Source organism: Ambystoma mexicanum, chromosome 2q (assembly GCF_040938575.1).
Source record: "Ambystoma mexicanum isolate Mex_15411 chromosome 2q, UKY_AmexF1_1, whole genome shotgun sequence".
Lineage (NCBI taxonomy): Eukaryota > Metazoa > Chordata > Amphibia > Caudata > Ambystomatidae > Ambystoma > Ambystoma mexicanum.
This window is the reverse complement of record NC_090924.1, coordinates 53,881,119-53,908,740: the sequence shown is the minus strand read 5'-3', so window position 1 is coordinate 53,908,740 and position 27,622 is coordinate 53,881,119. Positions and strand designations below refer to the sequence as shown.

The following is a 27,622-nucleotide window of genomic DNA, read 5'->3' as shown; positions in this document are numbered from 1 at the left end:
GTCCTTGCAATGTCATACCTGTACCTGTTTACTTGTTTGATTGGAGTTGGTTAATTAATAAAAAAAACAAATACAAAAAATATATTAAAAAAAGGACCCCCACAATACAATCTGTCCTTTCGCACAATACAATCGGCTGAATATCGCTTGCAGTTTACTCATATTTGTGGACTACCATGCTACTCTACCAAAAACCAAAGGAATAACAGCTTGTGGAACAATGAGGTCATCTTGGAATGGTGATTTCAGACACTGTTCTGTACAGCATATGCCACAGTATTTAATAGATCCGCTAATTAATTAATTCCCGTGTTCACTGTGCATTTGCAGCAATTTTATAGTGTGTTTCAGTAGTGATGGATGTGTTTTTTTTTTTAAAAAGAAAAAAAGCAGCTCCCTATTTTTTAAATATCTGTATTGTGTTACAAAATATATATGTTAGAGAGCACTATTTAACATGGATTGTTATTTACAAAATGTTTCCTTACATTCATGAATGCCCACAGCGATGCAGCATTGCAATTGAGAAATGGAAGGATCCACAGTTTACTTTCCTGACTGCTCTGTGCTCTGAATTTGGATGGCTGCCATTCCGATAGGGGGGGAGGGGTGGGGTGCATATAGGCAGTTTTCTTCTTAGTCAAGGCCCCGATTTTGTAACGTTATTTCTTGATGAAATTGCTCACCCATATGAAAATTCCCAGCAAAAAAAGAACTCTCAGGTATAGTATCTGACATATTTGGTAACAATGGCAGCGCCAACTATCGTGCCCATGGGATCTGCCTGTGATGCAACAAGGATAACAGATGGCATAGCTCTCAACTCACACGCTTTTGGCGGTGCCACCCGCCTTGTAAAGGGCCAAGTCACCCGCCAAGCCCCCAGAATGCCCATTCATTCCAATGGGCCTCTCACCCGCCAAAAACAAAATTGGGTGATTTCACCCGTCTTTGCAACACAAATGGTTGAGAGCTATGCCAGATGGACTACCTGAAACATCCATAAGACTCAGATAGCATGGCCACCCCCATCTCCCCACTATACTGTCAGACAGGTCAAGGTTATCAGCAGGTGTGTACTCCATGATCAATTCAAAACTGCAGACAATAAGAGTCCAGCGGAGAGTTCTTGCAGTCTGCAGCAGTTCGCAGTGAGAAGCGGAGGCTCGCTTGCTGCTCGCACATCCCCCTTTTCTGTTTCTACATCCGCCCGTGTACGGAAATCACTGTTAAAGAGTCCCGGCTGCTGTTCAGATCACAGCGTCTTCCCTCTCGTTAGCAAGTGCGTCCGGTCTGCCCTCGGCAGCAAGTATGGCTGAGGATAAAGTGAGAAAGCAACGTGAGTATGTTGACGCTGTGCTGGAGGTTCGGCAGCAACCCCTTAACTACTCTCTAAGTAATCATTTGAATGGGGCAAGTTCTTTAGGGGCCCTGCCAACAAAAAACGTTCCATAAACGTCTGGCTGATTCTACTCTATCACCACTATCGCCTGCACTGAGACAAGTTCGACTCCATGCTTTTTCACATGGTTCTACTCCCAAATTGACTTCGAAGTTGGTGGAATCACCTAAATCTCACCCCCAACTCAATTCGGTGAACCAAACGGGGGATAGAGTTTTTTTATTTTGGGAAGCCACAGGGCCAATCCTTCTACCTTCAGGAAGGGACATGATGGTCAACGTACTGGACCACCCGTGACCGCTCAATCAAGTAAGTCAGTGGTGGGAGCCGCCCCATTGGGCTCAGCTCAGGGAAATAACTGATCGAAACAGGGATTTGCAAGTGCCTCTTTCTTGGCCCTTGGCCCTTCTGACAGAGAGTAGGACTATACTGAAGAAAATAACTGATTTCGAACTGATTTCTTGCTGTGGTGAGGAAGGAGCTAGGCAGCAGGTTGCATGGTCTAAACCTACCTCAGCTGGAAAGCTTACTGAAGTTGTGATAACCTCACCGATGACAGTGATTGATGGTGGAGGGATCAATCAGTTTACCCACCTTCACTTGGATTTGTCGAATCTGTTGCATCCTCAATTAGCAGGAAGTGGGGACGCGCTGACTGTTTTTGATGAGGCATCCACTTCTCTGACTGATCTGTCTGGGGGCAGAATGGTTGAGTGAAAGGCAGCCTACTCTACTGTGCTCTAAGGACAGGCGATTATTTGTACCTGTGAAGGAGCCAGGGCTGCCTATTACCACCAGCTTTGCCTCACTTCCTGTGCCACCTTTACCCTTAATGGGAAACGTAACTCAAAAGGAACAAGATATCAACAGTGGTAACAGTGACCATATGACCAGAGGTTCAGTGGGGCAATGTAAGATCTGTCCATATATTAAGAAAGAACTAAAGGCCTTGTGTGGCCAGCAAGAACTGCGTTCTGTGGCAAATCGATCTAATGCGCATATGCTGACCATTTTATGTGAAGAAATGTATTTTGTGGAGGGGTTTTTAAAGGGTTTGTACTGTAAACAATTGTTGAATTTGAAAACCGATAAAGAGGACTTGGAAGCGAGGGATGTACGGGGGTTAGTCACCGATGTGGGGGCTAATGTGGAGACACAGGTCTTGAATAATGATGAAAGCAGAGGCTGTTGTTTGCTGCTCCTTTGTGGGGCCGCTGTGAGTTGCTTCGAGGATTGACAGCATGTGATGGTGGGAACAACATCGCCTGTTGAATCTGATATTCTGCTGCTTGCTGAGGAATTAATGGCGGAAGGGGGCGGGGGTGGTGGGAGGTTGTATGCCAGGATGTGAAGAAATCAAAAAATAGGAAAAGTGCACAAAAGAACGTGGGAAGTGGCTCAAGAAATTTTTTGCGCACCTTAACAATCCCCCAACCATTTTATTAGCACCGCCATTCAGGCTTGCATCAAAATAAACCCCCCTCACGAAGAAAGGGGGAAATAGGCAGCAGGATTCAGAACCAAGTGTATTAGATGGGTTGAGGAATGATATCCCTCTTCGTTCGGTAGGCCTTGATGGGGAGCCGAATGCTTTCTCCAACCTGGATGTGGGAACAGTTGTACAGAATACTTTGGCCGTTTCTGCGGACCCTGTGCAATGTTCACTTGCCCTCCATAGTGAGGGTATTGTGAACACTGCTCACTTTAATGTCCTCATGGGGATTATTCCTGACCATGCATTTGAGGTGCGGCAGCCTACTGGGGCTGGTCTGCTTACACAGTGCATAGGGGACGGGGAAGCCCTGAGGTTTCTGACTATGGAGGCTAGGAGAAAACACATTAAAGAGAAGGGGGTAAGGGGAAGGTGTGTGAGGTACAGACTGTTCCTGGGGCGGAGACTTCCAATGTATCACTTGTCTTGGAATGGGTTTGAAGGACTGTGTGCATCTTACATTAAACAGGCCATGTGTTTTGAAATTATTAAAGAAGGTCCGGTCATTGTCACATTTTACTTCAGCTGACATTAACAGGTAGAATTCAAAAACAACCGAAAATTGGCCATGGTTATACTCCATTTTAATTAACTTTTAGTCATGGAACAGTTGTTATTAACTACTGCGCAACTGAAGGCATGGGGCTTCATGGTTGCCCCTCGTGAAGTGTGCAAACAAAATTTAAACCAAAATGCTGATATTCAACCTTGCTCGAATATGGGAAATGTGACAGATTACTCTCCCCTTTTAACTAGAAAATGTTCAACTGATGGTTCAGATAGAAGACAAATGGTTAACCATTTAATGGGTAATATGGAGTCCAAAAACAGCTCTGAATGGAGCTCGGTGGCGGCTTGTTTGAATGCTCGCAATCATTAGCTACCAGTCTCCTCTGTTGAATTTTCTTCCACTATATTTAATGTATTTCTTGGAACTTCAGGGGTTCTGCTCATTGGTGATCCGCTTCGGACCCTGTAATTTGTGGGGTACGCGTGTTTTGTTTTCAGGAGTCGTGGTTGTTGAACTCTCCCAATATGGACGGTATGACTATTTGCTCAACATGGCTTATGAAGGGGACAGAGGGAGGCCTGCGTCTGGGTTGCTCTTTGGCATCCGTAATGATATTTCTGTCTCAGCATCAACTCATTTGAGCAGACAGTGGAGTTGACATAGTGTTATGAAAGATTTCCATTTCATGTGTAATTTTCCCTCCAGTTATGTACCCCCCAACCTTTTGCTTTGTTTAAACACCATAGTCTGAATTTTCTAGAGGAGCACAGCTTTCTGCTGCACTCCCCTGGGATTTTTTCTCACTTTTTATGAGGAAACTGACATTCCCTTAAAGACAGTCAGTACTGGGAGACTTTGTTTCCTTAAGTCCTTGTCAATGTTGCAACTTTTCTGCAACATGTAACAAGTGCATGAAGTACCTTACAGTACAGTGCACTTGGGTCTAACAGTCATTTCAAAAGGCCCTAGATACTCTTGAAGGATTTTTTAGGACAAGTGCAGATGTACCTTGGACAAGGCTGGTAGCAGCTTATCATTTAGTGTATTTTTAACCCTTTTCTGCCAGGTAAACCGCGGTTACCGCGTTTGGCACGAATAGAATGGCTCCAAAATGGCCATGTCATGAGATTCTTTGTCCTGTCCTTTGGCCATCTTGCCCGTTCACCTTCGACCAGGTCGAGCCGACCCCGGTCAGTCCTTATTTGGGCATGCATTCTCCCACGAAACACCAAGCTTTCGCGGGCTTCTGCATCCCTTGTGTGTGTGCCCCCAGGATGTGGGCTGGACTGTCTAGTTCCAATATACATCCTGGGTGTCAGAGAGTCTGGTGTGCTGTGAATACCTTGGACCACTGTGGTCGATGATTGGTCCACGTATGGTGTGCCTGTCTGAGAGCATATCTCCCATTGGGTCTCCTTAATTTTGGCACAAAGGAGATTTTGATTAAGAGAATGCTCCAAACACCCATACCATGTCGATCTCTGGAGTTCTCACTGAACAAAGGATAGGATCCAAGTATCCTGAAACTAAGAAGCCGAGTCGAGGAACAGCTGGTGACTCGCTGGAAGGTTTGGCACCGTGAGCCTGTTGTCGTCCCGTGAGACCCCTATCCATCTGGTCATCCTAGAAGGTCTGCAAAGATGCTTCGACCAATTGGAATAGTGGGACCAACTGTTATCTGCACCTTCATTAAAACCTGCAAGTAAGCCTTCTCGGAAGTGTCCCTGGGCCATCCAGTGGGCTGACTAGCTTACGCAGGACCTTTGCCCTGATACCGCCACTGCTTCAAGGAGACACTAGAAACTTGGCACGTTGCTAGTTCTGTGTTCACGGCACTCTCACACCGAATTTCATACACTTGGCGTTCCCAGATCTGGAGTAAAGTGAGTGCCCCCGAACAGGAGTATACGCGGTTACCGTGTCGCCCAGCCGTGGTGACAAACTTTGCAGGTGCGCTACTTTTGTGCCCCTCTTGCCCCTGAAGCCTGCTGCAGTGAAACTGGCCTGATCCACCCACTTGGAGTGGAGAAATCACCACTGTCCCATTTGGGAATCAACACTGTATCTTCGTCGCTGAAAGCCGCAGAGCTGCCAAATTGCTGCACTTGAACCTGCAACGAAGTGGACTCGGCTGCTGAAGTTTTGGCAGGAGTGCACCGGGGGTCGGTGAGTAATTGCAACCCTAACTGGTGGCCCCTAGTGCCTCCATCCATTTTTACACACAAGTGGCCCCTGAGGGCCCCTCTCCTTTCGACTGCTAGTACGAACTAGTGAACTATTCCCAAATTCTGGAACCTGTTCTGCCCTATTGGGGAGACCCTCCACGAATAGTGGGAACTTATTCTTCATGACCTCACCCACCTTTCTGAGCTGCTACAAACCCTTGAAGAGACCCCGTTTTGCCCATCTGCATTACTGCGTGTGCCAGCATTGCAAGTACATTTGAGCAATAGGCTCCACTCTTCATAGGGATTGGACTGCCTCTAAGTTAGGATTGTGCTTGATGCAGAAGGGATTAAAGACTATTTGCACTGCCTGTTTCCTTCCCCGTTTAGGTTGTGGAGCCCTTTCGTACATTTACCCTTTAGACACCATTGGTCTTGTATATATGTATATTGATAGGATTGTGTTGGCTTAAAAGTATTACTGTGATTTGATTTGTGTGTTGAAACTCAAAGGCCTTGAAATACATGTATTTGTATTTTTAATATATATACTCCTGACTGGGAGTGATTTGTAAGTGTCCTTTACTCTTTGTGCTCATTGATGTCTTTCAGTCACCCTCACCCATCCTAAGACCTAGTCTTGACCGCCGCCAATGCTACCTGATTGGTCTGGCTTGTCCAGAAGGTTACCCTGTTCCAAGAAACAAGGTAGGCCTTCTGAACCTCTGCCCACCAGGTCAGAGTTCAGAAATCTGTCTTTACACATGGGATAGGAAAGTATCCCCGAAGGGAGCTTCACCCTGATTTTAAGTCTCTACTGTAAACTGAGAGTAATGAACCAGAGTGTATTCTTTGAAGTGATTGAAGATATAATTTACTTTTGGCAAACCAAGAGGAACTCTAACTTAATCGTAATATGTAGAGAATTGAATTCCACATGTATTAAACAACCTGGGGAACTGAGGGTTGATAAGCACAATTTAGATCTTAAGGTGTGGGGTAACGTATAGATGGAACTGCTCGATGCTTGAGGAATTAGCATTTTCAACTGTATGGTCGTGGGGGGCATTCTGGCAAATTGTACCTCGTATTGAGGAGAGTCAAGGTGTATTATCGATTATTACTTTGTCTCAGGAGTTATCTTTCAGAATATATCCTCTATGTCAGTTATAAGTACAAGCCAGAGCGACCACAACCAACTATTATTGAAGTGGACTGTAGAGAAATCAGGGTGTGTGCATCCACTTTATCCTCTATCACTGGACGTTAATAGTGGGAAAAGCAGGGTCACCTGGAATGGTACCAACATGCACAGGTTTTATTTTCTCTTAATGAACTGTTTCAGCCGGGTGAACTTGAAGCTACACCGGCTGTGAAGCCATACCAGGTCATTCTGGACCATGTTTATGAATCTATGCCCCACCAACATCTGAGAAACAGGTTGATTAGGAAGCATGCCTACGATCCTGACGTTCAACAAAAAAAGATGGAGCTGAGGAGACAGTTACGTAAGAACAAGGGGCTTAGTGAGCAAGACCCAAGGAGTTTAAAACGTATGTATGGGCAATGGTTGAAGGCCTATAGATACATGCACTTTTGAAAGATGCCCGTAAGATGCTGCCTTTGGTGGAATCACGGGATGCGAGTTCCTTTTGGCGATTGGTTAATAATACTATCACCCCCCGCGTCACACCCAAATTAATCCGATTGGCAAACAAGGCTGGATTCAACATTTTAGTAAAGTTTATAAAGAGGTGGTAAGTGAGGACCACCAGCAATTAAAATCGCTATCGGGATCTTGCCATTTGGTCTTTTCAGAGGAAGATATTGTTGTAATAATCAACTGCATAAAGAACTTGCAAGAGCTAGATCCCAATGGTTTATCTAACGTGGTCCTGAATTTGGATCCAAACCTGCGGGCTCGCGTTTTGGGAATTGTTTTTAGTGGAATCATATCTTCCCCTCAATTACCAAAATCTTGGATGGAGTCAATAAAGGGCCCAAGATCGATTCAAAGCAATTATAGACTAATTGCCTTTTTTGATATTCCCGCTAAGATTGTTTCCTCTCTAATTTTGAAAGACCTATCATGTTTGGCCAAGAGTGTGGGCAGGCTCGACCCATTTCAGAAAGGTTTTGAAGGGGGACTGGCACAAATGCCAACGCCTATTTTGTGGGACTGTTGAAGAAGGAGGCCATGGGGAGGTCAAGACCTGTTCATACAGCTTTCATTGACTTCTCCATTGCCTGTGATAGTGCGGACAGGCACCTTTTGTGACTAAGTTGATGTTTTAGTGTTGCCCAGAAAATTTGCTTAGGATAATTGTGAGTCTGAACTCACATACATCTGTGAGGGTGAGACTTAATGGTCAGGGTAGGTTATCTAGTGCCATCAAGACTAGCCGCGGCCTTAAGCAAGGCTGCGTTTTGGCCCCTTTACTTTTTTGTTTGTTTATTTCTGATATCAATGAAATATTCAAGGATGTGTGCAGCTTCTCCCCCTATCTTGTTAGTTCTCGGCTGGATTACTTTTTGTGCGCAGATAATTTAGCCCTGTTTGATTACACTCCAATCGAGCTACAACATAAATTGTAAGTGTACGCAAATCAGAATAAATGAATAATTAATACACTAAAATCAAAGGGTCTTCTTTTGAGGCCGGGATGAAGCAGAAGTACCAGACCTTTCGTTCGTACTTGGGTGCGGCTGTTTTGGAGAGAGTACCCAATTTGCTTGTATCTGGGAATTCATTTATTTGAGCTGCAGAACAAAATTGATTTGCAAAGCCACTACCAGTCTAAAATGATAATTCTGGCCGCACAAGCCTCTGTATTGAATGGTAGGTTCGGTCATTACTCCTTGGTCCCAGTTCAAATTACAAAATGAAGGTGCTGACAAAAATAACGTGCAGGGGGAAAACTTGGGGCTTCATATTCAATTGGACTGTGACACGCTGTAGGGGCTATTCTGGCAGAAGGTTCTCCAATTGCCAAACGTAGTACCAGCGGCAGTCATTCGTTATGAACTGGGCCTACCCACCATTAAATTCTATGTACTGAGGAAAAACCTCTCTCTATTGAGTAGGTAGGATATGTTGCGCTGAGGAGGGCTCAATTTGGTGGGAACTGAAGCTCCTAATGGAAAAGAAACATTGGGCCTCCTTAAACGAGTCGGGAAAACAATGTGACATTATCTGTGAGGATTGATGTATCTCTAGAAATTTGGTTTTGCAGCACCCTGTAAAGGCGAACAGAAAACTGAGAGAAATGTACTGGATTTATACCATTGAGAAACTGAGAACACGTATGTAGGCCTGTTACTTTATGAGAGGCCAGTAGGAGTCTGTCCAGCTTATTTGAGTAAGTCCCTGATTAATCTTTGGCAGTCTCAGGTGATGAGGTTTAAATCTATTGCCTACTCATGAAATAATAGGTGGCAGAAAAAAGATACCAAGAGAACAAAGAACATGTGGGTTGTGTTCTCGGCTTGGCTGGGTGGAAACGCTACGACATGTTTTATTACATTGCCAGGTTTTGAAGGGTAGACGTTCTCACTATTTTGGACACCTGCTGCAACAGTATGAACTCTTATCTAGAGAAGTGGTGTGGCAATTTGCTATGACCTCTCATGGACGGAACCAGTGGATGGTTGCAGCAACACATTTCCTAAAGGAAGTGTTAGCCTTGTGATGACCATGTATCAAGTTTGGCACAGGACTGATGAATTTATTTTATTTAATCAAAACTTTTATCCAAACTTTTTATGAATTTAAATGTTTAGTGATTGTTGTTTTTTTAATATGTTGTTGTTTTAAGGTTTTATGTATATGAAATGCAAATGTTTGATTTTGTGTGTGATTTTGTTAAAGGTTATTTTAACCAAATAACAATAAAACAAATAAAAATAATAATCCTACTGCTCGACCTAGGGAATTTCCTACCCTCCCCATTCCTGGGGCATGAGGATTTGCATTTTGTCATTCCTGCCACATGAAGTTTCATGTGTCACGAACCTAGTACGGATCGGTAAAAGATCCGCACAAAGTTTCTCATGTCGCTGCGTGGACTGATCACGAATCGAAAAACCGCCCAAATTTTACAAATCGAAAACAAAGACCTGTGAGAAGTTTGTCACAAAGATACAAGGCGTATGGCCATGTAATACCCGGTGAATGAGACACAGCCTTAAAGTTCACCTTAGCCTCAACAGGAAACCAAATTAGTTTATTCAAAACTGGGGAAACCTGTGCAAATTTGGGAAGGGCTGCAACCAACCAGGTCAATGTAAAAGAGGCTTTAGTAGCGCTTCCATTACAGGTTTTTGTATTCCAACTCAAGAAGGACATGCGGGTGCCAGTTTGCTAGCATAAAAGCTGTTACAAAAACATATCTCCCTAATGGTCATGTGGGATATATTTAGCTGTTACTGCCATGCTCATAAATATGCCCCCCAAGTCAGATTTAGGAGGCACTTGCGACAAAGTCTGTCCATGGTTACTTTGCATCAGCATTAGGGAAGATTCAACAACCGGTTACACGAACAGCGCAGGGCAACTTCTGCTGTTGCTGACGTCATACATTCTCCAAAAGAGAATTTCTCATCACAGATCTTGATCTTGCAAAATATTCATCCAGCCTTTTAAGGGAAGTCTTAGTTGGTCCGGCTTTTAAATGTAAAATAGAGGGCCTTCACTCCAACGTCTACTGTTTGGGGCCATGGATGGCGCATGTCTGTCAGGACAGGGCCGGAAGAGTGGGCGATTGGTTAAACCACTTCACTTCTCTTAGGACGCATATATACATCTTAGATGGGAGGGTGGGAGCTGTGTGACCCCCCTCAACCCAACACTGCCCATCCCAGTTAACTCCGGGCAAAAACACTGAAAGGGTTATGTAATTCCACCTCCAGCTTCCTTACTTAACAGATCTGTGTTGTCTTCAGAACGTCATTTCATTCACCTGAGACTCGGTTCCTTCATCTGATAGAAGTGGGATCACTCAGAAACAGCCGATGCTTCTATAATTAGCAGTTATAAAAGACTGGGCGCATATTACATTTGCTTATGGCAGTTTTATTGTAAAGAAGAAAAGCTTGAGGTCTGAACCCCCTCTTCAGTCTCCTTCACCACTGCATTCAGAAATGTGGGCACCAGAAAAAGCGAACTGGCAGGGTGCCAGTGGCAGCACCATGGCATTAGGTGCATTCTGCAGCTGTTTCCTCTTCACGGGGCGCGGGGCGGGCAGCGGCGAAGGGCCTTGCGGAGAAAGGCACAATAAAGGGGACAGACATTTCCCACAGATTCAGCCGAGAACGCGGGCTTGATGTAAAAAGCCGCGCACTTCGCTCCGTGGCCCCTTTAGAAACGCTCAGACAAATACCTCATTGTGGCGCCGGCACTGCTAACATGGGGGCTTATGGGAGGAGCGGACGCAGTGGGAAGTTTGCGGGGTTTAGGCTCTGGCTTGGCGAGTTAGAAGCCGCCTTTTCTGGCATGTAGCGCCGAGCTGTGTATTTAGTAATGTACGCGCTATGCAAGAAGCCTTCCTACATAGAATATGACGGTGCCTCTGTCCCTCGCCTCCTTCCCTTTGCCCAGGGGTCAGTCCTGCAAATTAAAATGGGGGTGGGGGTGGGGCTCGGATCGTCAACAAACTCAATGGGATGTGACGTGCCAGAAATTAGCATATCCAGGTGAAATATGCACATTTCATTAAAATGGATTTGCTTAACCACCCAAATTGCACAGGACGAATATCATTTGCCTTTCATAAAATCAACACACACACACAACCGAGGGAGGATATTTTCTTCTAATAGTGTTTTTGAAAACGTTATAAGGTGTGCATGTTTTAAACTCCAAGAACCAATACCAGTGCTTTCCCTGGAACATGCAGTACCGAAATGCGACATTTCCACCTTTAGTTGTTTTCTATTTTCCGTCAGGTTACGTAGTGCAGTGGTGAAGTGTAAAACCTGCAAAACTGACGACTGCTCGTCGATCCTCATCGTCCGCTTTAATTCATAAATTCAAAGAGGATATTCAATGTGTCTCATTTTCGAATAGGGGGGGTTCGGGGGACTCCGTCCACCCGCTTGTAGGATTTGAGCCATGCCTTTACCTTACTCGCACCCTCTCTTCTTTGAGCTCCCCCCTGAGGCCACGGTGGCTGCCCCCCACAGGCACAAGCAACACAAAATAACACAACCCAGAGCGGGTTTACAAAGTTGCAAGTTGCTTATTGGAGCAGCCACGCTTTACAAATGCAACGCGTGAACATTGGGTAAGACTTAGGAAATGCCCGCTATCCCAGAGATATGACACATCTCTCCAAGCCCAGGGACGTTACCCTGAGAGCCAGTAGATCTCTCCCTTTGCCGCCCCCCCCCCCCTTGCATAGCCGGGTTCTCCCACTCCGCAGCTGCTGTACGGAGGGCGCCACACGCTTTATCCTGGTGGGCAAAACATTCCCTCCCGCAGCTCTCATGAAACAAACTCTAGCTGGGTTGCAATGCTGCAGAGAAGGAACAGGGTGTTTCGAGGACATAAAGGTAATGAGGCAATGGGACTCATTAGGAGTCAGGCGGTAACCTGCCGGTTTTTCCGGCTCGGTTACCGCCAGACTCGTATTACCATTCCGCCTCCGTGATTCCCGGAATTACCGGGGCTTTACAACACCGGTGACCCGGGAATTTGGGAGTCGGAATTCGGTAAATCCCCATTCCCATTGAGTTCCATTGGACTCAATGGGAATGGGGACCATAGAAACACCGGCACCATCTTGTGATGGTGCCGGTGGTTCCACGTCCGCCTGCAGGCGGGCGGTGTTAAACCCCCCAGGTCAGACCTGGCGGGAATGACACCTCCGCCTGCAGGATTCGAGATCACCCGGTATGGAAACAACGGTGGCGGCGGGTTTAACGCCACCGTTATTTCCATACTGGGTGACTCGTAATGAGGCCCAATGTCTCCTGTTATGTTTTACTGGGATTTCTACCGTGCGCAGTTCTAGAGAACTTTGTCTTTGTAGCTCACATTTTTCAAAGAGCCGGTATCATACTGTGCGTTATGGCCAGTGGGCGGGGCCCTACATTATACACAGGGCACCACTCCTGCCATGCAGAGGTTTACCCTTCACAGGCAGCACTCTGCATAACATGACTCCTTGCGAATGCAGGGAAAGCCTCCATGCCCCCCCAAACCCCATGTGGAACGAGGCAGCAGTATACACGGGGGCATGTGGGCGCCTCTGTGGGCACCAAAGTGGCATCATGGATCCCTGGCCATTGGAAGCCATGAGGGTGCCGGTTTTGGAGCCCCATTATGCGCATACAAGCACATGCTGGGGGTGCAAATCAGAGCTCTCAGAACCTCATGTGGGGGTTCCATGTGATAATATCGCCGCAAAAAATATCGCCATACAAAAATTTCGCCTTATTTTTGCAGCGATATTACCCCATGGAACCTGCGGGGGACACCCCCGCTACCCCCCCATCCATTTACCTCATAAATTATCCCCACCAAAAATATCGCCTATGGCCGTTCCCGACGACCATATGTACGGCAATATTTTTGGTGGGGATAATATTACCTGATACTCATGTGGGGCCTCTGCAGGCAAGACTCAGAGAGAGAAGACGTTGTCAATCACATTTGCTACCTGTTCACTGTTTCCCCATATGGTCTCAGAAATTCAGCAGCTATAAGTACACACAAGGGATTTGATAGAAGCAAGTACGTGTTAAAAAAATATATATATATATTACATGGCCTGCGGTAGCGGACATGTAGTTATGGTCAAATTGCTAAACCCATAGGAAGAGCACTTTTTAGGCGGCTTATAACTTCTCTCCTCCTGGACAAATCCTCACCAAACTTGTCAAAAAAAGTATATGGCCCAATCTGAAGTTTTTTTGCAAAGTTTGGTGAGGTTTGGTTAAGGGGGGGCAAAGTTTTAGGGGTCCCAAAATTTCTTTTTTTCCCATTGACATAATGGGAAAAACTTTGCTCACGCCTACAGCCCAAACTGCTGGACGGATTTTCACCAACTTTGTGGCAGGAGCGGCGGCTCGTTCCCGAAAGCGTACGTGGTGTAAATCCGTCCAGTAGTTTTTTTTTAAACAACCAAAACGTAAGGCAAGACAATTAGCGATATCTATGTCCGCGGCGCGGACACACTACCCTGTTCGCTCCGCGGACAGGACACCGATTGGCTAAACGGCTTGTGTCATGTCCACGCACAAGGGACGTGTTGGCCGATTGGCTGGGTTGAGGCGTGAGGTGCGTCACATTCTTTTGACGTGCCTGCCATCTTGGATCTGCAGATATCCGCGGACAGCGTGGTGTTGAACAGGGGAAAAATACAATTTCGGGGAGTGTGTTGGTGTATATGAGTGCTTGGGGAGGGTGGGGGAGTAAGGGATAGGTCAAATGCTGTATTTGTTTAGATGGCAGGTGCCTGTGATGTGTTCACGATGTCCGCGCTCCCCATGGCTGTCCACGGACATAATAAATCCTGGGCGCACTACTAGTTATTTTACTTTAGTATGATGTTGGCTTTGGGTTGTTAGTAGAGCATTGATTCATACAGGCTAACCCTCAAAATTTAGGTGGGAGACTCCCGATTTCTAGGTGAAAAATATTGCTATTTTTCATGGTCTCTCACCTAAAATAACTGTAGCCCCAATGCATTCCTGTGGGGAATTATGCATCTCCCTATTTCCCTGTGGAAATCTCCCTCCCAGGTGCATCTGAATGTTGGCATGAATGTTGATTGTAATTAATATCCCCTATAGCCGCCCACATAACACAGTCAAAATGTTTGGTAGCATGGGTGTGTTATGCTGCGGTGGTTGTGGCCAGGGCCTAGAGTCTTGGGTGCTTGGCCAAAGGCCAATGTATTGTTACATTTTAGTGCTATTGCTTTATCTGTTTGGTTGTTGCAGAATATTGGCCAAGCACCCAAGACTCTAGGCCCTGGCCACAACCACCGCAGCATAACACAATAAGACACCCATAGAATCAAACATCCATCAAATATCGACAACCCACAAGTTTGTGTACTGTTTGTTTTGTAGAGTTTGTATGTGAAGTTTTGGCTATGCCATGCAATTAAGATTGTAGAGTTTGGTAACAAGCAATATAACTGTCACAACCGCTGGGTTCTGGCGGTTATGGAAGAGGTGGAAACATGGCGGTCGTCAGACCGTGCCGCCACGTTGTGCTCACTAGCGCTGTTTTACGTTCTAGTCCTTTCCAACATGGCCGCCGCTGTGTGTACTTCTCTGTTCACGCTCGGCGGTTCGGCGCTTTGCAACTTCTGAATTCTTCTTCGTTGCTTGCGCTCCACAGTACACTCGCTTAGCGGAGTTCCGCTCCTATCCTATATTCCTCCTGTTGTCCTTCCTATCTCTTACCGGCGCTCCTTCTTGTACTCGGGCACGGTTGCTCTCCTCCCTTCTTCCCTCTTACCTTACTTGTTGTAGTTTCTCTCTCTGGCCTCCCCCCCCTGCTCTACCTTGATTGCCTCTCCATACCGTCAGTTTGCCCGGTATCCCGCATTCCAGCTGGCTTTGGATATTCCTCTCGTTCCGCACCGTCGGATACCTACACTCCAAAGGGGTTTTTGTGCCGTTAGGCTTTTCCCCTTGCCGCACTTGTCTGTCGCGGGGGGGAGTCCCCGCGAATTCATTCCCAAAGGGTCGCGGTGGCTTCCTCCCGAGGCAGACCCTATCTACACAAGGAGAGGAGGACTTTTACTCGTCGACCTCGTGGAAGGAAGTTGGACTTCTCGTCTTCATCAGGTGAGGAGGAAGGGGAATTAAAAGACTCTCAGGGTTTGAGTGGGGTGGACCACATCACGGACAACCCTGCTGATACACCCACAGCGTCAGACATTGTTGATAGCTTGCTACGCCAGGATACAGACATGGCAACTCCCCAGCAACTTCAAGAATTGGTCGCGGCAGTACAAAACTTAAACCTGGAAGTTCAAGCACTTCAAACGGCAAATACCGCTCTCCAACAGAGAGTCACCGCCAGAGAACAGCAAGTCACTGATTTACCGCCTTTGCCTCTGGTGTCGGGAAAATTTGACGGATCTGAGAAAAAAGTCAAAGAATTCTTGGAGGCTTGTAATATTCATTTTACATTCAGACAGAACACCTTTTCCTCTGATCATGCCAAAGTGGGGTTTATGATCACTCACATGACTGGAAATGCCCTAGCTTGGGCTACCCCTCTGGTGTCCCGGTCCGACCCAGTATTACAGGACTATGTAGCATTCAAAGATCTTCTCAAGCAGGCATTTCTTCGCTCTGAAAGCGCTCACCAGGCTAGTGAAGACCTGTTGGATGTACGTCAGGGTGGCTCTGACCTACTCACTTACATATCCTCCTTCAAAAGACTAGCTGCTGAAGCCGGCTGGCAAGAAGAGGCTCAATATACCATCTTCAGGAGAGGTTTGCGCGAAGAGCTAAAGGACGAGCTCGCTAGAATCCCTCGCCCTGATTCTTTCTCAGATCTCATAAAAGCAGTGGTACGAATAGACTTTTGCTTGTCTGAAAGGAGAAATGAAAAGAGAAAGAACCGTAACGTCAGTTCCTACCCCGAGACTCACCCATCGACCTCCTCACCTGCTGCTCGTCCATCCACCCGGGAAGAACCTATGCAGATAGGAACAACCAGATCGCCCTTGACTGCTGAAGAAAAGAAAAGGAGAAGAGTAGGCAACCTGTGTCTATACTGTGGCTCCTCCACTCATCTCTTGAGAGACTGCCCAGATGTACCTCCCAGACATTCGGGAAACGAACGCCCTCGGTAGTTGGTAGGACGGACTACCGAGGGGCTTTTCTCAGTTCCTATGTAACACTTTCCGTTACTTCTGCTCAACCCTCGGAGGACCAACGTCTTATAGTGTTATCCGTCCAGCTTCAGTTCAGAGGAAAGGAAATAGAGACCCTGGCCCTGCTGGATTGTGGAGCAGCCGGTAACTTCCTGGACACCCTATGGGCCGACAAGATAGGCCTTCGTAGGATAGCCAAGAAGGTAGACCAGAAGGTAGAGGGTGTAGATGGTACCCCTCTGTGCTCCGGCCTCATTACCCATACCACAGAGGAAGTACGAGTATCCATTCAACAACACACTGAAGTACTGTACTTCGACATAATCCGAGCAGCTCATTTCCCAGTCATTTTGGGGATTGGATGGCTCCGACGACACAACCCTACCATCGATTGGTCGGCTAATCTCCTAAGTTTTCATTCGGCCTTCTGCCAGGAGAAGTGTCTTCCAGGACCCTTGTTCGAAAGTGTCAAGACGGGGTGTGCCCCAGAGAGGAGCACGATCCACTGTATCCCAAACAGTTTCCAGGAGTATGCCACGGTGTTCCAAGACCAACAACCTATGGAACTTCCTCCTCACAGACCGGAGGACTGTAGGATAGACTTAGTCCCTCAGGCTCTGGTTCCGTTTTGTAGGATGTATCCCCTTTCAATGTCGGAAAAAGAAGTCCTTAGACGTTACTTAGATGACAACTTAGCCAATGGGCTTATCCGACCGTCCAGATCACCAGCAGGAGCATCTTTATTCTTCATTCCAAAGAGGGACTCCAAAGACCTAAGACCTTGTATCGATTACCGAGGGCTCAACAAACTTACCATCAAGGACCGGTACCCTATGCCCATCATCGCTGAGATCCTGGAGGCAGTCCAAGGTTCGGTAGTGTTTTCCAAACTTGACCTACGGAATGCCTATCATTTGCTCCGCATAAGAACTGGTGACGAATGGAAGACGGCTTTCCGCACTCCCTATGGACTGTTCGAATATCAAGTAATGCCGTTCGGATTGGTCAACGCTCCCTCAATCTTTCAAAGGTTTATGGACCGTATATTTTCAGATCTCTTGGGTCAAAACACCGTTGTCTATTTAGACGATATTCTGGTTTACTCCCGTCAACCCGAAGAACATACCCGTCATGTGAAGGAAGTATTACGCAGGCTGCAACATCATCATCTACTAGTCAAGCCGGAAAAGTGTGCTTTCGCTAAGTCCTCTGTCTCCTATTTGGGCTTCATCTTGTCCAGCGAGGGAATCGCCATGGATCCTAAGAAGGTCGAAGCTATACTAGACTGGCCCTCCCCTTCATCGGTTAAAGAGATCCAAAGATTTTTGGGTCTGGCCAACTTTTACCGGAAGTTTATTCCCGAATTCTCCCGACTCACCCTGCCCATCACCTCCTTACTGAAGAAAGCCTCCAGGCCATTTCAATGGTCCAGGGAAGCCGAAGAGAGTTTCATCTGCCTGAAAAAAAGGCTCTGTTCAGCCCCTATACTGAGACAGCCGGACCAACTGCTCCCCTTTATTCTTGAGACTGACGCCTCGGCGGGTGCGGTTGGCGCCGTTCTTCTACAAACAAATCAGGGTCGAGAACATCCCATCGCCTATTACTCTAAGACCCTCAACCCTAGCCAACAGAACTACTCCGTGATAGAAAAAGAACTTTTAGCCATGAAACTGGCTTGTCTTGAATGGAGGCATCTTCTCCAAGGAAGCTTACACCCGTTCCTGATACGGACTGATCACAAGAACCTACAGATCCTACGCCAACAAGAGTGCTATAACACCAGACAAGCCCGATGGGCACATTTCTTTGCACAATTCCATTTTCTCATAACATACATACCCGGAACCCAAAACCAGGTTGCGGACGCATTATCTCGCAAAGATGAGGCCTCTCTGGGATACGAGAAAGAACTCATGTTTCCCCATATCAAGATCATTTCCGCCGTATCGTCTTTCCTGGAAAAAGTGAGAGAAAGTTCTCTTTCCCCTGAAGAAACACTCATGCAAGTGGGGGGGACTCCGGTGGATCTGAGGGACGGTCTGTACTTCTCTCGAGGAAGGCTTATCCTTCCTTCACAGGACCTCAGAATACAAGCTCTCCAGTGGTGCCACGACTCAAGGGTAGCCGGCCATAGAGGATTACGAGGGACCCTGGAATTACTGCAGAGATCTTTTTACTGGCCGGGTATGCGAGCCGACACTGAGGCATACATCCAGACCTGTCTTATCTTTATGCAAAACAAGCATTCCACACAAAGTGCCCTTGGCCTGCTTCAACAAGACCCGATTCCTCCAGGCCCCTGGAAGCACATATCTACAGATTTCATCGTAGACCTACCTAATTCCCAGGGCTGTGCCTGTATTATGGTAACTGTGGACTCCTTCTCGAAGTTGGCTCATTTTTCCCCCCTACCCAGAATACCTTCGGCCTCCCTTATGGCGGACGTCTTCATGAGAGATATCTTCAGATTACATGGTCTCCCCAATAAGATCGTGTCTGACCGTGGGAGCCAATACACCTCAAAGTTCTGGACAGCCTTGTGCAGACTGCTGGGTATCGAAAGGGCTCTATCTTCTGGGTTTCACCCACAGACCAACGGGCAGACAGAAAGGCTAAACGGTACTCTTGAGCAGTATTTGAGGTGTTTCATCAACCAACAACAGGACAACTGGGTCTCCCTCTTACCAACAGCTGAGTTTTCTTATAACAATTCAGTACACAGCGCACTGGGAATCAGCCCTTTCTTTTGTACGTATGGGTACCATCCTAAATCCATAGTACCTACCTTCTGGACTGAGACTCCCATACCATCCTTGGAAAACTCTTTGTCTAGATTAAAGGAAGCCCATACACCGCCAATCAAAGTCTTCTAAAGGCCAATACCCGTAACAAACTACAAGCGGATAAACACCGGAGACCTGTACCGGAGTGGAAAACAGGATCTAAAGTCATGCTATCCACTAAGTTTTTACCCCGCTGGGTACGCCCTTCTAAACTATCCCCCCGATTTATTGGTCCCTTCGATGTTCTATCCAGGATCAATCCAGTGGCTTATCGCCTCAAACTGCCTAACAATCTTAGTCGCATACATCCGACCTTTCATGCCTCTCAATTACGTCCCTTCAAATCAGGGAACAGGAAACAGAATACCCCCAGTCTCCCTACTTTACCTGCTCCCACCTCTGAAGAATACGAGGTCTCCCATATCCGGGATTCACGTTATCGCAGAGGTCGCCTTGAATATCTTATTCATTGGAAGGGGTATCCTTCCTCGGAAGATACCTGGGAACCTAGGATCCATGTACATGCTCCCCTCTTGCTACGTAAGTTTCACAGATTACATCCCGGCAAGCCGGGGGGAACCCCACTTCGAGGGGGGCATACTGTCACAACCGCTGGGTTCTGGCGGTTATGGAAGAGGTGGAAACATGGCGGTCGTCAGACCGTGCCGCCACGTTGTGCTCACTAGCGCTGTTTTACATTCTAGTCCTTTCCAACATGGCCGCCGCTGTGTGTACTTCTCTGTTCACGCTCGGCGGTTCGGCGCGTTGCAACTTCTGAATTCTTCTTCGTTGCTTGCGCTCCACAGTACACTCGCTTAGCGGAGTTCCGCTCCTATGCTATATTCCTCCTGTTGTCCTTCCTATCTCTTACCGGTGCTCCTTCTTGTACTCGGGCACGGTTGCTCTCCTCCCTTCTTCCCTCTTACCTTACTTGTTGTAGTTTCTCTCTCTGGCCTCCCCCCCCCTGCTCTACCTTGATTGCCTCTCCATACCGTCAGTTTGCCCGGTATCCCGCATTCCAGCTGGCTTTGGATATTCCTCTTGTTCCGCACCGTCGGATACCTACACTCCAAAGGGGTTTTTGTGCCGTTAGGCTTTTCCCCTTGCCGCACTTGTCTGTCGCGGGGGGGAGTCCCCGCAAATTCATTCCCAAAGGGTCGCGGTGGCTTGGTGGCTTCCTCCCGAGGCAGACCCTATCTACACAAGGAGAGGAGGACTTTTACTCGTCGACCTCGTGGAAGGAAGTTGGACTTCTCGTCTTCATCAGGTGAGGAGGAAGGGGAATTAAAAGACTCTCAGGGTTTGAGTGGGGTGGACCACATCACGGACAACCCTGCTGATACACCCACAGCGTCAGACATTGTTGATAATAACATATCCATGGAAGTAAACATTTTGGATTTTGGTGTATGGTTAGATGTTTGCTTGAATGGTTGTGTTATGCAGCAGTATTTGTGAGTCAATTTATTATGTACTTACTGTTTGACTTTTTGTGATTGGATATAGTTTTTTCATGCCATGGGTAACTGGAGCAGATATTCTTTTTCAATCTCTGTGATAAAAGAAAATATCATATGTTAGTGTAGATAGTTCATAATGGGTTATTGCATTGCATAATAGACATTTCTGCATTATTTGGACCCTCCTATTTAGTACTTTAGAAGTACTATATTTCAAACCAGTGTACTGTGCAATTTGCTCAGTTTCTGTGTTTGTTTATTAAATCATTGGGTCTGTGGGAAAAAAAAATCCATGTTTGATTAAAAAACAAACCTTTTTTGTTATGGTACAATATATTTCTTTCATTGTTTTCAGTGTTTATTTCGTGTTTCTTGCTAATCTTCTATCTGTTGGCCTGTTGCAGATTTTTGGGGCAGTTTGATACTGGTTGGTGTATTCTAATTGTTTACTTATAGTTTCATGCTAATCTTCTGTCTGTTGGTTTGTTGCAGATTTTTGAGGCAGTTTGATACTTGTTGGTGTATTTTAATTGTTTATTTATAGTTTCATGCTATTCTTCTATCTGTTGGCTTGTTGCTGATTTTTTGGGGCAGTTAGATACCTGTTGGCGTATTCTAACTGTTTATTTATTCTTACATTTTAGTGCTATTGCTTTATCTGTTTGGGTGTTGCAGAATATTGGGGCAGTTAGATACCTGTTGGCGTATTCTAACTGTTTATAGTTTTGTAATTGAAGTTTTGTTAATGTTTATGCACAGATTAGTTATTACAGTTTGGTTTTAATAATATTAAATAAGCGTTTACATGATTTGCTGGTAATCTTTGTTTTAGAGTAATGGTAGTATCATTACATGCAAACCATCCGCATTTCTTGTTTATATATGCAGTGTAGCGACCTGCATTGGTTGTGGCTCCTGCCTGGTAGATTATACCTGTTGTTGTGAAGGTTTTCTTACCAAGTGATACTTGACCACGTGTGAATCCAGTCAGCTTGCAGTTATATTTGGTACCATCTGCATTGTAACATAAAAGCATTACTATTACGTATTTACTATGTGTCTGTATTTGTAAGGTGGAGCGATTATCTGAATTGCAGGTACTACATAATCTGCCATGGTTTGCATTTTGTACAAGTTGCCGAAATGGAATGGATTCACAGTTAGGTATGGATACATACACAAAGCGTCCATTAGGGATTTGTTCCTGTGCCACATGCCACATGGCTGCAGAGAGTGCATGTATGTTTCCAGATTTCATTTATAGGTATGTTTTTGTTTTCCAGTACTTGTAGTAAGTACATTAGAAATTCTTGTGGATCTTCTTGTGAGTTTATAGTTAATTTGACCATTCCAGCACAGTAGTCCAATTCTTGCCTTATTCCAGAAACACTGTAGGTGTTGTCAGGATTGTTGGTTGCATTTCTATGAAGGACTAACATTTGCAAACACAATTGGTCTGTATTGTGTAATTAAATGTTGTCAATAATTGGTGGCAATTGGAATAGAATATTTATTGCTACATTTGCATAGCAATTTACACCAGTTCTATTTGAAAATTTGAATGGACCAGACAGTTCTGTGTCCAAGTCATTTGTTGGGAGTGTGAGTTGCTTCTTTGAAGAAGTACTTGAGCTACCTTGAGCAGCAGATTCTTCTTTGATTCTGGTACTTGATGAAGTATTAGCTTCTTTTACTTTCTTTGGAGGAATTGCAGTGAGATCCTGTATCATTTCTGTTTGAAGTAGTTTTCTTTTACAACGTTTTGCTTTTTGTGGAACAGGATACGTTTTTAGATGGGGGTCTCCAGTGGACATAGTCTATTGTATTCTACAATGCAAGGAATATCAGCATTTACTTTACTTGCATCAAAGTTGATTAGAAATAGTCCATCAAGTGTACATAAGCGTGATAGTGCTACATAGCTCATGCCTTCTTTAAAGACTGTGCTCCCAATATCTATCACCGCTTTATCTTGGTTAAGACCTTGGGATTTGTGAATGGTGACTGCGTATGCTAGAGTTAGAGAAAATTGTTCTCTGCGTACATACATGTCTTTGAAAAGAAGGAAGCGGGATGTTGAGCGTCCTATCTTTTTAACTTCTGATAGTTTGTCAAAGAGAATATTGACAAACTGAATGTTTTTGTCACGTGGGTATGTTTGAAAGCCACCAACTGTACCAAGTGCTCCATTAACTAGTCGTTGCTTCACGTCAAGGTTACGTTTAAGCATTACTCTACAGTTTAAAGATAATTTTAATATTTTCTCCAAACCAGCTCTGTTGGAGATAGAGTTTTCTAAGGTATTTGGTGTTGTTGTGGCTTGTTGACACATGGGTAATGTCATATCATGTACGTCCAGTTTGTCTGTGGAGCAAATTTCAATTATTGGTTGCATTTCTTTTTTCAACATTGTTTCATTGGATTTTGAACAGCTTGCAAGAGTTGGCATCAAGGACATAAAATTGACATTTTTGTGTGCTAATTGTTCCATGACATCAGTAGCACATGCGTTATGGCCATAGAGTGCATGGATGTGCCTGGGTTTTAATATCAATTGTGCTTCTTGAGATAGTACACCAACTCTAATTTTTTTCAAAATGTTGGCGTACATGAGGTCTACAGACTGGCACATGTTTTCAGTTAATTCTCTTTTTTGGAAATGTTGCCAAAGGTTGACATTTCCTATGCTGCCAAGAGTTTTACGGCACAGTTTGTGCCCTAAGGTTTTAAAAATAGGTTCACCTTTCACTCGTGTTAATTGAAGAAGATCTCCAAAAACAATAATGTGTTTTCCTCCAAAGAGCTCTTCATAGTCTGTTTTGAGTACCTCTTGTAATCTGAGGTGACTCAAAGCCAACATTAGGTTGGAGACCATGCTCACCTCATCTATTAGTAGCATTTTCATTTGTTTTAAAACTCTGCGTAGTTCCATTGCAGCTTCTGTAGAAAGTTTGTAATAATCTAATTTGTTTTGGTGTTCTACTGGAAGGAGTAGTAATCGGTGTAAAGTGACAACGCCTATGTTGTAGGCAGCCAAACCTGTGGGGGCAGTTAGAACAGCTGACAGTTTGTTGTTTGTCAATTGCTGAAGGAACTTGCTGAGGATTTTGATTAAGAATGTTTTGCCTGAACCAGCTTGACCACTGACATATAGCAGTCTAGGTTTGTAGTTTTGGCAGGTACAGTTTTTATTTTCATGTTGTACACCATGTTCAATTTGTTTTGTTACTTTTTGGAAAATGCTACGCTGCTCATTGTTCAGTTTTGATTTCAGTACAATGAAGTCATCTGTAGCTTGTTCATACTAACACATGGTGTTTTCTACTTCTGTCATAGCTAATTCGGCCTCATTTGCTATTAGTGGCTGTTCAAGTGGTTCTTGGCTTCCGTTTACAGAAGGTGGACTACCGTCAGGAGTGTCCTTATCTAGTTGGGCCTGGAGTTCTTCTTTGTGTTGCTGTTCATTGTGCACATTGTTTTGTACTGTGTAAAGTTTACATCTGTTATAGTACTTTCATTTGCTTTGAAAGCGTCTTCATAGGAGTCATAGGTATCTAGTAACTCTTCTTCTTTTCTCCATGGTTTAAAAAGTTGTAGCAGGGACATGTTATATAGTTCTTTATGTTGAGGAGTTTTTATTGACAATGTGATATGATTAATTAAGCTTTGTTTGGTAAGTTTCACTAAGCTGCCTTCACAATTTGCCACTCTGTATCTACCTTTCTTTTCATCTGGTTTTATATTGTTTTTGTATGTGAAGTTTTGGGCTATGTGGTATAGACACATGGTTTCCAAAGTGGTACTCCTGTTTGGGTAGTATGTGTGTAGTAAATTGTTTTTCAAAATGTCTTGGCTATTGGGATCATTTTTGGCTATTGTTTCGATGTCCTCATATGATTTGAGAACTCTGTTTCTAGATTTAGCAGGACCAGGACATAGCCATACTATATTTTCAGATTTTCCATACAAGGCAGTACCTGTTAAATGGTCTGCAGCTTTATAACAGCCACATTCTCTATGAGAGAGCATTTTTATGCCTAAGCTGTACAATTTCTGTGACAGTGTTTTGTCAGATGATAAGTCATCCCAGAGGTCTTGAAGCTCTGTTTTTTCTGCTTTGCTTAAGTAGGCTGTGACATATCGTGCAACTGCAGTGGAATTGTCTGCAATGTACTGCACATTTATGTTTGCATTCCATAAGAGGGCAATGATTGCATTGTAATCATTGATATATTTTGCTTCTTCTGACCTTTTTATGTAATATGTGTTCTTAAGTGAGTTACCTTTGACACTTTGTCTAACTGAAGACATGAAGTTGTTTACTTGACCTGTTGTTGTAATTGATCTAGGGAAACCAAAGGGGCATTTGGTGTAGTATTTCCCTTTGTTTTTATATTTGCAACAACAGTATTTCCCAAATTTGTGTCTTTGAAATTGTAAGATTTGTGCATGAAGGTCACTATCGTTTGTTTGTGAAGGAATTTCACAGGTGACATATTTATCGATCAACTGTGAAACAGTGGCATCACTGTCTTGACCAAATTTAGGAGCATCTTTAATCCATAAAAGCATGTGGATATGTGGTGCTCCTCTGGCTTGGTATTCTTTTCTCCAAAAGAAGTGTTGCACTTCTCCGAGGGGAGGAACAGTTTTATTACAAATAAAGGATAGCATAGCAATCAAGCGATGATGGAAATATCTTGAAACATTAACAGGATCTAGAGAGCAGAGTTCTCCAGGTGTTAGTATATCTATGCTTGTTTTGTTTTTGTTTGCTATGCGTAGGAAATCATGTAAATCTTCCCATGCATATTCTGCACAACTTAATGTAACAAACCAAGTGGGTGGGCCAAGGTTTCTTATCATTTAGCGTACATCTCTGTGATGTCAGAACCAGTATTCCTTTGTACCACACATGTTTGCTAAAAGATCTGTAATGCTTGACTGTAGAAACTCATATTTTTCTTGCACTTTTTGTAGTAATTGCATAGCAGACATAGTTTGAAAATGGGTACCTGATTTCAATATGTGTGCATCTCTGTAGCATAGAGTTTCTAGTTCACTTTCAAAGAGAAGGTGGAATATTTATTCCACATTTTGTCTAAATCTGGGATCTTCAGAATACATTCGTAAAGAGCGGTATTCTGATGCTGTTATTTGTGTGGGTCTATCATCGTACCTTCTTCCTTTTCTAGTAGGAAAGAGTAGAGGAAAGGCACGTGCTTCTATAGGTTTTTCCCATATGCTGATTGGAGATCCTTTGGCTTGTCGCATTTGGTACGTTTCCAGTGCATCATCTATGGTGTCTTTAGAGTGTAATGGATGAATTGTATAATGGTCTAAAATATTGGATACTGTAGCAGGATCTAGAAATTGAAACTGACCAGTTTCTGGTGACTCTTGAATTATTTGAATGGTTTCTCTCAGGTTTTCTTCAATACCAATTTCTTTGTAGTATTCATTGTTGTCTTTTAGATACTGGAAGGCTTGTCTAACTTTATGTAAGTCCACGAGTTGTTGCCAAATATTTTTGTCTTTTGTAGGTAAGCCATTTACTAAGACAATAAAGAGGGTAATTCATAGAATTTCGCAGAAAAGTGTCGCAAGCGGCTGGCGCAGAGTGTCCGCGTGCGATTGACTGCGCCAGGCACGTGCGCTAAAACCGATTTCCGCGCACAGCGTATTCATGGATTTTAGGCTCCCAAACCAGCCGTGGCGCAGAGAATTGCAGCGACCCTGCAGCAGCGCCAGTAACGCCCCGAAGAACGCCCTCGCGCAAGGAAAAGCCATCAAAATCGCTAAATCATCGCAAAGGGCTGCGCTAACCCTGGACCAGTTCACGGGGCTGGCAAACAGCAAACGCCAAGCGGGGAACGTGTATTTCAGGGGTGCGCGGGAAGTTCCACACGCGATTGGCCCAGTGCGAGCAAGGTATGTGTATTTCAGGGATGCGCGGGAAGTTCCACACGCGATCGGGCCTGGGGGAGTGGGCTACGTGTATTACAGGGGTTCGCGTGAACTTTCTCACGCGATCGGGCCTGGGGGAGCGGGCTACGTGTATTTCAGGGGTTCGCGTGAAGTTTCTCACGCGATCGGGCCTGGGGGAGCGGGCTACGTGTATTTCAGGGGTTCGCGTGAAGTTTCTCACGCGATCGGGCCTGGGGGAGCGGGCTACGTGTATTACAGGGGTTCGCGTGAACTTTCTCACGCGATCGGGCCGGGGGAGCGGGCTACGTGTATTTCAGGGGTTCGCGTGAAGTCTCTCACGTGATTGGCCCCGTGCAAGCAGGGTACGTGTATTCCAGGGGTGCGCGGGAAGTTCCACACGCGATTGGCCCCGTGCAAGCAGGGTACGTGTATTCCAGGGGTGCACGGGAAGTTCCACACGCGATTTCAGCAGGGTATGTGTATTCCAGGGGTGCGCGGGAAGTTCCACACGCGATTTCTGCAGGGTATGTGTATTTCAGGGGTTCTGGGGAGTACTACACGTGAATTGGCCGTGTGGGTCCTCCCAGGTGTATGCTCCACAACCTCCACGGCCCCTGCAGGCAGCCCACAACACGGGGGACTACCCTGCACCCCTGCTCATGTCCCGCAGGCAGCCCATCCACCATGGGCATGCCCCCCAGCCAACCCACATGTCACCTTGCACTACTGATCAACAATGCATGTCTCCCACCACCCCTACCCCCCAGCAGTGCAGGGGCAGCCTCCACCAGGCCCCCACTCATGTCTCCCACCACCCCCACCCCCCAGCCACCAGGGGCACCCTCCACCAGGCCCCCACTCATGTCTCCCACCACCCCCACCCCCCATCCACCAGGGGCATCCTCCACCAGGCCCCCACTAATGTCTCCCACCACCCCCACCCCCCAGCCACCATGGGCAGCCCCCACCAGGCCCCCACTCATGTCCCCCTGCACCCCTACCCCCCAGCAGTGCAGGGGCACCCTCCACCAGGCCCCCAC

At 45.6% G+C, this 27,622-nt stretch overlaps 1 long non-coding RNA gene across 1 annotated transcript in view; it reads left to right on the top strand.

The window, feature by feature from the left end:
• Positions 1–1,258: 1,258 nt before the first annotated feature.
• The window catches only part of LOC138568918 (uncharacterized), an 88,113-nt gene continuing 61,749 nt past the window's right edge, over positions 1,259–27,622 (top strand). The window contains exon 1 of the long non-coding RNA XR_011302997.1: positions 1,259–1,339. This is a non-coding gene — a long non-coding RNA (uncharacterized lncRNA). The remainder of the gene's footprint in view (positions 1,340–27,622) is intronic.